Source organism: Protopterus annectens, chromosome 5.part0 (genome assembly GCF_019279795.1).
Source record: "Protopterus annectens isolate FY-2018-M chromosome 5.part0, PAN1.0, whole genome shotgun sequence".
NCBI lineage: Eukaryota > Metazoa > Chordata > Ceratodontiformes > Protopteridae > Protopterus > Protopterus annectens.
The window spans coordinates 1,517,020,539-1,517,032,333 of record NC_056735.1 but is presented as its reverse complement, the minus strand read 5'-3'; positions in this window follow the sequence as shown (position 1 = coordinate 1,517,032,333).

Sequence of the window (11,795 nt, the reverse complement as noted above, 5' to 3'; positions counted from 1 at the left end):
CTAAGAGGGATACAAATCTATCCTTATTTGGACGATTGTCTGATTCTGGCTCAAGGAAAAGAAGAGCTTCTTCATCATCTCCACTATGTGATAGCAGTGCTAAGATGCCTAGGGTATTCTGTGAACGAAATAAAGTCCAGTCTAGTACCCTCTCAGGACATGTGCTTTCTGGGTGTGAGACTGAATACAGCATCCCAGATGGCCTTTTTGACCCCGGACAAACAAAAGAATCTTTCTCTTTACTTCCATCAATTGTCTCATCAGTCCAGGCTGACTGCAAGGACAGTCCTTCAAGCCTTGGGGTTCATGGCATCTGGTATTCTGGTGCTTCCCAATGCCAAACTGCATATGAGGAAGTTACAATGGTATCTCAAAAATGTATGGACACAGCACTGCCAAGATTTGGACACTGTCATTCAGATAATACCTTGCATTCAAAAGGAATTTTTGTGGTGGGCTCAGGAATGTCACCTAAACAAGGGACTCTCTGTGACCCGGCCAGAGGCGAGTCAGATTCTAACGACAGATGCCTCAGACAAAGCTTGGGAGCTCATCTAAATGGAAAGTGGATACAAGACACGTGGCCTGCCAGACTTCTACATCTACATATCAACCTGAAGGAGATGTTAGCAGTCCAATTTGCATTAATAGCTTTCAAGGATTTACTTCTTCCAGGGCAGGTGTTGATTCTAACAGACAACACAACTGTCATGTGGTACATCAACAAGCAAGGGGAACACATTCTTATCCTCTGTGCAGACAAGCAATGATTTTGTGGGAGACTGCTCTCAGTTTACAGCTAAATCTTCAGGCAAGGTTTCTGCCGGGAGCACAGAACTCCTTAGCAGATGTGTTGAGCAGACAAATTATGGATCCCCACGAGTGGAAATTGGATCCTCATGTATTTCAGAAATTGACAGTGTCATGGGGAACTCCAGACATAGATCTGTTCGCTTCTCCACTAAACTACCAGCTGCCAAAGTTTTGCACAAAAAGTTTTCATCCCACAGCTTGGAAAGTGGATGCTCTTTCATTCAATTGGAGCAATCTTCATGTGTATGCCTTTCCACCTCTGCCTCTCCTCCCAAAGGTACTTCTGAAGGTCAGACGGGACAAGCCAAAGATGATTTTGATAGCTCCAGATTGGCCTCGACAGCATTGGTACCCACTACTGAGAAGTCTGGTGCAGGAGCCTCCATGGCCTTTACCTTGATTCCACACCTGCTGACTCAGGAGAGCAGTCATTTACTCAATGTCAAACTTCACTCTCTTCACCTGACAGCCTGGCATATTCTGTTTTAAACCCTGGAGGGTTTCAGCTTCCACAGCAAGTTTTGAATGTTATTTTGGAAGCCAGAAGGCCTAGTACAAGGAAAGTGTACGCAGATAAATGGAAGAGATTTTTATTTTGGAGTGCAGCAAAAGCATTTGATGTTTCTAAGCCTAATTTAAGTGTGGCTCTTCAATATCTTACTGAGTTACTGGACAAAGGTTTGTCCTTCTCTTCTATTAAGATTCATGCTGTAGCAATTTCTGCTCACTATGATTGTGACCCACCATTGTTTTCTCATCCTTTGTTTAAGCAATTCCTTAGAGGGGCAAAGAATATAAGACCCCCACGGAGAGCTCCTACTCCTGCTTGGGATCTCAATTTTGTGTTGGAGAAACTCACTCTACAACCTTTTGAGCCTGCAGCTACTGCTGAGTTGAAATATTTATCATGGAAGACTGCTTTTTTGTTAGCCATTACCTCTGCGAGAAGGGTTTCTGAATTGCAGGCCCTTATGGCAGTTGAGCCTTTCTTAATTTTCCATAAGGATAGGGTATCTTTACGTACTAATCCTTCCTTTATGCCTAAAGTGGTTTCTAGTGTGTCTTTAAACCAAACTATTCATTTGCCTACCTTTTATGCAAACCCCCAAAATAAAGGGGAAAAGATTTTGCACACTTTGGATATACACAGGCAGTTGCGATATTATTTGAGCAGAACTAAAAGGTTCAGGCAGTCTCAGCAGTTATTTGTTTCTTTTGCTTTGAGTTCTCAGGGCAAGCCTGTGTCAAAACAAACTATTTCTAAGTGGATTGGGTTTTGCATTGCTTTCTGTTATTCCCATCATGGCAAGGAGGTTCCAACTGGGATTAGGCCTCATTCCACTAGGGCTACTGCCACTTCAACAGCTTTTTTAAGGGGGGTGGCAACTAAAGATATCTTGGAGGCAGCTACTTGGAGTTCTGTGCATACTTTCTCTAAGCATTATCACCTTCCACTTTACTCTAAATCTAGGGCTGGTTTTGCCACTGCTATTTTACAGGGCATTTTGGCAGCTCCTGCTTTAGTTGTGCCAGCCTCCCTTACCTCTGCTTTGGGATTCTACCCAAGTGTAAGGACTGCAGCAATGTGAGATGAAGAACATAGTACAGTTTTGTATCTACCATAAATGTAGATGTTCAAGATCCACATTGCTGCAGTCCAATTTACCCTCCCTCCTTCCCTCTGTAGTTAGAGGGTTGTGTGGGTTGGATTGTAAATATTGTGTATATTGTATATATTGTACATATTATTAGTGCTAGGGTGGTTGGTTGTTGGTTTTGTTGTCTTTGGGTTTTGACCTTTCTTGTTAGGGTCTTCTGACATCTGGGGCAAGAAAAGACTGAGGATATGACGTCGGTCATGCGCATTTGTACCCTGACGTCCTGATGTCAGTCTAATGCGCCTTGACCGACGTCAGCCTTATACTTTGATATTCGGGCCGACCGAGGACAGCGGACTACCCAAGTGTAAGGACTGCAGCAATGTGGATCTTCGAACATCTACATTTATGGTAGGTACAAAACTGTACTTTTTGCAGGATTTGGTTCATAATACTCAGCAGGTTAGCAATCATTTTCTTCAGTGTGGTTATGATGCATTGGAAGCTTCATGTAGGGCAGCTATGACAGGGGCCGTCATACGTAGACATGCTTGGTTGAAAGAACAATCATTGCCAGACCATGTTAAAGTAAAGCTTTTAGATGCACCTCTGGAAAAAGACAAGCTATTTGGTGCTAATGCACAGGGTGTGTTGAAATCAATTGAGGAAAAGGCTAAATCAGTACAAACAGTCAAAGATTTCCTCCAGGTTCAGCCACCAAGGTTCAGCAGGAATTGGCCTTCGAAGAATTGGTCCTTTCCAGACACTGACAAGTTTCAAAGGGAAAATGCAGGCGTGCTCGAGGTAGAGGTCAAAACCGAGGCTCTTACAGGGGCCAATGGCAACCAACTAATCAGAGAAGTGGCGAGGGACTCCCACTGCTCCACAGGGACAACCACAATGACTTGTCTTTGACACCGCCGACCAAGGCTCAAAGAAGCTCCTTTAGGCGGAAAGTTATCCTTATTTTCAAAAATTGGCACATTTTACAAAGGACGGATGGATTTTGAACATAATAGACAAAGGTTACAGGTTCCACTTCCATACCTTACCAACAAGACAAGGCATGCCAAACCTGCCACACAATCAAAGGGCAGAGGCACTCATACAAGTTTCAAAGCTGCTACAAATCAAAGCAATAGAAAAGGTTCCTCCTCAGGAACAAGACCAGGGATTCTACTCAAAACTGTTCCTTGTTCCAAGAAAAGAAAAGCAATGGAGACCTATACTGGACTTGTCCGCTCTAAACACTTTTCTCATTGTGCCAAAATTCAAAATGCTGACGTTACAGCAACTTCTTCCCATGCTGGGCAAGGGGTCTTGGCTGGTTACTTTGGACCTCAAGGAGGCATACCTGCATGTCCCAATCAGACACAGCTGCAGAAGATACCTCAGATTTCTTGCAGGGTCAGAGCATTATCAATTCTCAGCATTGCCTTTTGGCTTATCTACTGCACCCAGAGTATTCACAAAATGCCTGGCATCAGTAATTGCACATTGCAGACTTCAGGGGATACAAATATACCCTTATCTGGACGACTGCCTTGTACAAGCGGACAGCCGGCAAGCCTTGATAAGAAACTTGGACTATGTCATTCACTTACTACAGGCTTTGGGATACACAGTCAACATTCAAAAATCAAGACTACTGCCATCCCAGCAAATAATATTTCCAGGAGCCAAACTGGACACATTCACAGATGGCTTTCCTCACAGAAGAAAAACAGGAACAATTACCAGATTACTTCAAAAGCCTAACAAAGCACACCCAGATGACTGCAAGGAAAATCCTGCAGGCCCTGGGTTTCATGGCATCTTGCATTCTCCTGATCCCTCTGGCAAGACTACACATGAGAAAATTACAATGGTACCTAAAAAGTCTATGGTCTCAACACAGCCACAACTTAGAAGCAATTATTCCACTCATTCCATGTCTACAAAAGGAATTTTTGTGGTGGGCACAAGCAAGCCAGCTAAACAAAGGTATGCCTTTCAACAAACCTCAAGCAAGCCAAACCATTACAACAGATGCCTCAGATCATGGATGGGGGGCACACATGGAAGGCAGATGCATTCAAGGGCAATGGGCTCCCCGGGAATTGCATCTGCACATCAATCAAAAAGAGATGCTGGCAGTGATTCATGCAATCGAGGCCTTCGGAAAATTTCTTCATCAAGGTCATCTGCTAATAAAGGCAGACAACACCACTGTTATGTGGTACATAAACAAGCAGGGAGGCACTCATTCTTACCCCCTTTGCAGACTAACAATGACTCTTTGGCAAAAGTCCCTGGAACTGAACTTACAGTTGCAATCCCAGTTTTTTCCAGGCAAGGACAATATTCTGGTGGACAGTCTAAGCATAAACATTATGGACCCCCACGAATGGATGTTGCATCCAGACGTTTTTTCACAAATAACTCATGCATGGGGAAGGCCGGACATAGACCTCTTCGCCTCACACCACAATCATCATCTGAAAAAGTTCTGCTCAAGGACACACCATCCTCAAGCCTGGAGAATAGATGCTCTCTCCTTCAGTTGGAATTCTCTAACAATCTATGCATTCCCGCTTCTACCATTAATGACCAAGGTGTTACTGAAGATCAAAGCAGAACAACCGAAAGGCATTTTGATAGCTCCAGACTGGCCAAGACAACACTAGTACCCTTTACTAAGGAGCATAACTCGCACCAAACCGTGGCCCCTGCTTCTATGGCCTCTGCTTATAACTCAGCACAATTACAGGACTGTTCATCCAAACCTGCAAACATTGCAACTGACAGCTTGGAGGGTTACATGACTTCTCCCCATATTTCTCTCTCCAAAAAAGTTCAAGAAATCCTACTGGAAGCGCGCAGGCCTTCTACCAGAAAAACTTATTTAGCCAAATGGAAGAGGTTCAGCATCTGGAATGCCAGCAAGGGTCAGGATGCATCAGTAATGAACATCCTTCAGATTCTAGAATACTTGGCAGAAATGTTTCACAATGGCCTTTCATATTCTTCCATAAAAATACACGCTTCAGCAATTTCAGCAAAATACAACTGTGATCCACCTGTGTTTTCACATCCTTTGCTAAGACAGTTTCTAAGGGGGATAAAGAATATCAAGCCTCCAAGAAAACCACCAGTGCCTGCATGGGACCTCAGTTTTGTCTTGGAAAAATTAACTCTTCCTCCTTTTGAGCCAGCAGCATCTTCAGAATTGCAATTCCTCTCCTGGAAAACAGTTTTCCTGTTGGCAATCACTTCAGCAAGAAGAGTCTCGGAGATACAGGCCCTCATGGCAGTACCTCCATTTCTCATTTTTCATCAGGACAGAGTCTCTTTAAGAACCAATCCTTCATTCATGCCAAAAGTGATATCCAGGGTTTCTCTAAACCAAGCAATTTACCTGCCTACTTTCTTTCCCAATCCTCAAAATAAAGGGGGAAAACTTATGCACACTTTGGACATACACAGACAATTGCGCTATTATTTGGATAGAACAAAGGACAACAGAAAGTCTGACCAACTATTTGTAGCTTACGCTCCTGGAGTACAAGGGAAGGCAATTTCCAAACAAACAATTTCAAAATGGATTGGAAACTGCATCAGATTCTGTTACTCTTTTCATGGAAAAGGTGTGCCATCCAATATCAGGCCACACTCCACCAGAGCTACAGCCACCTCCACAGCCTTTTTAAGAGGGGTGGCTACAAAGGACATTCTAGAAGCTGCTCCATGGAGCTCCATGCATACATTTTCCAAGCATTACAACCTGCCATTATATTCCAGATCCCGAGCAGGCTTTGCTTCTGCAGTCCTGCAGGGCATTTTAGCTACACCATCATTATCTTAGATCCTACCACCCCCAGCTTGGCTATGGTATTCAACCCATATGTCAGGACTGCAGTTGCATTATTGAAGGACATAGTACAGTTTTGTACCTACCATAAATGTAGATGTCCGATAGATATGCAACTGCAGTCAGGTTTTTCCCTCCCTCCTACCCCTCTGTAATTATCTTTTTGGGTCCACTCCCTCCGTTTTCATATTAGCTGGGGATAGTATTTATGGTGTATCTGTTTATTACTGTTGTGCATGTCTGGAATTTTATCCATTCTCTAAATTTATCCTTCCTTGGAGGGCACCTGGCATCTGGGGCAAGAAACACTGAAGAAGATGGCATCGGCGGATGCTTTTATACCCCAGCCGCTCTGACGTCGGGGAAGAGGCGACATCAGCCGACGCCGGACCCAGACTTTGGAATCCGGCCGACCGAAGGGCTGCCTGAGGCAGGACAACCCATATGTCAGGACTGCAGTTGCATATCTATCGGACATCTACATTTATGGTAGGTACGAAACTGTACTTTCCCTTTTGTTTTCACTGGCTGAGCATCTTTTATTACTCCACATGCCAGGTAAATCTATAACTCTTTCCTTGTTTAGGTGTATTGGACAACCAGTTTTAGTAACTGGTTACTCTACTAATGTCTAGTGTGCGCTATCACAAATGAGATCTCGGTAGCTGACGCTGGGCATTCTGGGATAAGGGGTAGCCTCGAGCCAGTAAACAACTCTCAAGCTATAGAAGATGACCAAGTCAGAGCCGAGGATCGGCTCAGAACCCAAACAGCAAGAAGGAAGACTAGATGAAGACAACTAACATGGAACATTATGGTAGGTACATAACTTCTTTTTCCCTCTGCTTCCCCACCAGAAGAGTTTTCTTTTGGTGAAACCCTGCATACCCTTAGAGAGCATTTCCGCTGGGACTGCCAGGACTACCCACAATCCAAAAAGAGACTCAGGGAATGTTTAAACTTGCCTCAGCACAGGCCTCTAGCTATCCCTCCTGTTCTGGAAATTGTAGATGATATCTTCTTGGAATCCAGCCTTACGCCTGATACTTTGCCTCCAGTTCCAAGGAAACCTGACTGGTACTACAGAGTACCTGACTCTCACAAATTTCTCTTTAAGAATCCTACTGCGGATCCAGAGTTTATTTCCCAGGACCTAAAGGCATTACGGCTACAAAAGCCAAAACCCTACCCCTTCGGACAGGGACTCTAGGGCTTTAGACAGATGGGGTAAGAAGGTATACACCTCTTGCCATCAGAGCTTTAAATTGCCAGTTTCATATGTTAAAAGTATCAGCAACATATTATGGAGCTAATTAAACAAAAAATGATGTTGATTCCTGATTGTGCAGAACATAAAGATTTACAAGAATTAATGCATTCTGCTAACCAAGTTGGAAAACATACTTTGCAATGTGGTTTTGATGCAATAGAAGCATCTTGCAGGGCTGCTGTCACTGGGTCTGTTCTTAGAAGGCATGCTTGGCTTAAGGAACAAATCTTGCCGGACCATGTCAAAGCAAAATTACTAGATGCACCATTAAACCAAGAACACCTGTTTGGCAATAAAACAGAAGTCGTCCTCAAAAAGATGGAGGAAAAAGCTAAATCTATGCAAACTGTTAAGATTTCCTACAGGTACAGCCACCTAGATTCAGTAGGCATTGGCCTTCTAAAAACTGGTCCTTTTCAGTCCCTCCCAGACCTTCTCAGTCCAAACTCAGGGGCAGCAGACCAGCAAGATTACAGTCTCAGGGTTTGCACAGATCTAAGCAATGGAGTGCTCCCACCGCTGAAACAAGGAGTAGTAAGACATCAGCCTATGGTAAAAGTTTGCAATGACTTATCCTTAACTCTTCTAAGCCTTGCCAAGAACTTGCACCCTTAGGAGGAAAACTTGCCCTGCATGCAAAAAACTGGGAGTACATCACCCAGGACAGATGGGTCTTGAACATTGTATCCCAGGGATACAGATTCTACTTCCACTCACTGCCAACCCCAAGCGAATGGCCAGACCTCCCCCCAAACCAGTGGGCAGAGGCCCAAAAGCAAGTATTTCTCTTCTCAGTATCAAGGCTATTCAACTTGTCCCAGCAGAGCAAAGGGGATAAGGTTTTTACTCCAGACTGTTTCTGGTACCCAGAAAAGAAAACTCTTAGCACCCTATCCTGGATCTGTCTATTCTCAACACTTTCCTGGTGGTTCCAAAATGCTTATTCTCCAACATTTGCTTCCTGTGCTAGCCAAGGACTCATGGCTAGTCACCCTAGACTTAAAAGAAGCTTATCTGTACATCCCCATAAGGGAATCTTGCAGGAAATATCAGTTCTCTGCACTTCCCTTTGGCTTATCTGCTGCGCCCAGGGTATTCACAAAATGCCTAGCTCCAGCAATTGCATATTGCAGGTAGAGAAAAATTCAAGTTTACCCATACTTGGACGATTGCCTGATTCAGGCGGACAGTCCAAGATTGCTACTCCAGCACCTGACATTTGTAAAGTAAAGAGACTTCTGACTTCACTGTGGTTCACCATCAATGAAAAGAAATCACATCTGGTACCCAGCCAACAGATTGTATTCCTTGGAGCAAGTTTGAACACAACTTCCCAGATGGCATTCGTCACTCCAGAAAAAGAAATTTATTTGACAAACTACTTCAGTCTACTGGCCACCAAAACCCAGCTATCTGCAAGAAAAATACTGCAAGCCCTAGGGTTCATGGCCTCTTGCATTCTACCAATTCCATATGCAAGACTGCATTTGAGGAAACTTCAATGGTACTTAAAGTCTCTGGTGTCAACATTCTCAGGACCTGGAAACAATGATTCCTATCATTCCTTGCATAAAGGCACAGTTCCTTTGGTGGGCAGAGGCCTGCAACCACAGCAAAGGACTCCCTTTCACTCAATCCTCTGCCGCCCAAACCTTAACAACAAATGCATCAGACTATGCATGGGGGAGCTCACTTGGCAGGACAATGCATTCAAGGCAAATGGAGCCCAAAGCAAATGCACCTGCATATCAATCAAAAAGAAATGCTAGCTGTACAGAATGCTCTGACAGCCTTCAAATCCCTTATTCTTCATAGGTTCATAGGTTGGTACTAGGCTAGCGGCCCTAAGGCCTATTCAAGCCTAGCCATAACAATTCCCTGGAAATTTCTTCCCACAATATTTACTTCTCTGGGCCCCTGTCTAGATCACATGATCCGCAGGGTGAATTTCGTATCTCCCATCCAATCATCAAGGTTCCTTTTGAAGAGGGCCAATGAGGTGCTTTGCTTGACATGTATGGGCAGTCTATTCCAGCATATGGGGAGTCTCTGGGTCAGGAACCTATCCTTCCAGCATGTTTTGTTCATTGTGATTATAAGGTTTATATCCCTGGAGTGTGTGGCCATGAGGGTTTGGGATTTCTTTAAGTGGAGCATGTCTTAACAGCTCAGAGTTTGACATGGCCTTGTATGTTAAGCAAAGATCGCCTCTAAGTAGACGATATGCCACAGAGTATAGCTGGAGTTTTTTTAGACTGTCAGCATATGGCATCTGCTTTAGACCTGTGATTCTTTTAGTGAGGTATTTCTGTGGCCTTTCCAGCTGTTGCAGATGTCGTGTGAGGTACATACCAAATGGGGCATTATACTCTATAATGGGTCTAATGAGGGATGAGTACAGTGGGACGATGACCTCTTTTTTTCTGGATGAAAAGCCCTTAAGGATGAGGTGTGCCACATAGAAGGATTTCCTGACTTTTGTGGCAATGTGGTTATCGAAAGTGAGACCACTGTCCACCTGTGTCCCTAAGTCTCTCATCACACTTTCGATGTTTATTGTCCTGCCACCTATGTGGTAGTTCATGGGTACATGTTTTTTTCCAAAGGGGATAACTATACATTTCTTGGCATTAAGCTTGAGCCCATGGCTCTGGCACCAAGCATCTGTTTCTGTAAGGCCCTTTTGTAGAATATCCACATCACTTGGGGATTCAATAATGGCTCCCATTTGAGTCCCTTAGTGTTGGCCTGTACTTCAGAGAAGTAGATGCCAAACAAGAGTGGTCCCAGGACTGAACCCTGAGGTACTCCACTTGTCACTTGTCTGGAGCTGGATTTGGAGTCTGCTACGTTTACAGTCTGGGTTCTGTCAGTAAGCCAGTTGGCAACCCATCGAGTGACGTAGTGATTTATGCCCAGCTTATTAAGTTTATCTATGATTCCAGAGTGGGGGATGGTGTCGAAGGCCTTGGCAAGGTCCAGATAGGCTGTGTGGACCGCCTTACCCTCGTCCACAGCTCTGGAGACCGATTCGAAGAAGTCAATCGGCTTCAAGAGACAAGATCGGCCCTTCACAAACCCAAACTGGGTGGGGTCCAGTGATTGAAGGTTGCCAATGTCTTTGTTTATAAGTTCCATGATCATGCGTTCCATGCCCTTGCAGATCAGGCTTGTCAGACTGATGGGACGGTAGTTCCCGGGATCCAAGGCGGATCCTCCCTTGTGGAGCGGGATAACTAGCTGTGCGCCACTCAGTGGGCATGAAGCCTGAGGTGAGGCTATGATTAAACATGACACTTAGGTGGGGTGCCAGTTCAATTTGTAGTTCATGTAGTACACAGCCCGGGATGTCATCTGGTCCTATGGATGCTGTATTATTAGCTTTGGAGAGTGCTGTTTCTACCTGTGTGGCTGTGATTATCAGAATTTGGCAATCTTTTGGTATTGAGATGGGCCCTTTAGGGGGTGAGAGGGGGGTGAAGTTGGCACTAAATCGATCTGGCAGGATAGTGGCAATATCCTTGGGATCAGAATATTTAATGCCATTCTGCTGTAGCTCAGAGCTGATCTGAGCATTGCCATTTAGATTCTTGACATAACTATAGAATGCCTTGTGGTTGTCTTTGGAATCTTTGGCAATTTTATTTTCGTAACTAGCTTTTGAGGATTTTATGAGGGTTCTCAGCTTTCTACTGAGGCTGGTGAGGGAGTTTTTTGCATCCTGGGATTTTCCTCTTTTCTGCAACAGTTTCTTCCTTCTGTTAAATAGTTTGTTTATAGCAGGGGACCACCAGATTGGTTTCCTTTTTTTGGAGAAGAGCATCTTGGTTCTATTTGGGATGGCACGATTCATGCACGAGTTGATGTGCTTGTACAGTGCCTTAGTGTAGGATTCTGCATTTGAACTTCCAGATCCCGTCTGCGTGGGTGTTGTGAAGTTTGTCACTTCTGACTTCAGTAGCATGAAGTTGGCTTTGGAGAAGTTTTTTAAGGAGGTTTCCTTACTGGGGGGTGGGGGTGGGATGTGGATGTCAAGGGTGATTTGCTTATGGTCAGACCTGACCAATGAGGGGGTGACCACTGGTGTGGAGCATTTATCTCCCATGTTGGTAATGACCAGGTCTAGGATATTGGAGCCCCTGGTGGACAATGGATTAGCTGATCCAGAGCATTGGAATTTATGAATTCCAAGAACCTTTGGGAAAAGGAGTTGGTTCCTTGAGTAGTTTTCCCAATTAATGGCAGGTTAGTTGAAATCACCCAG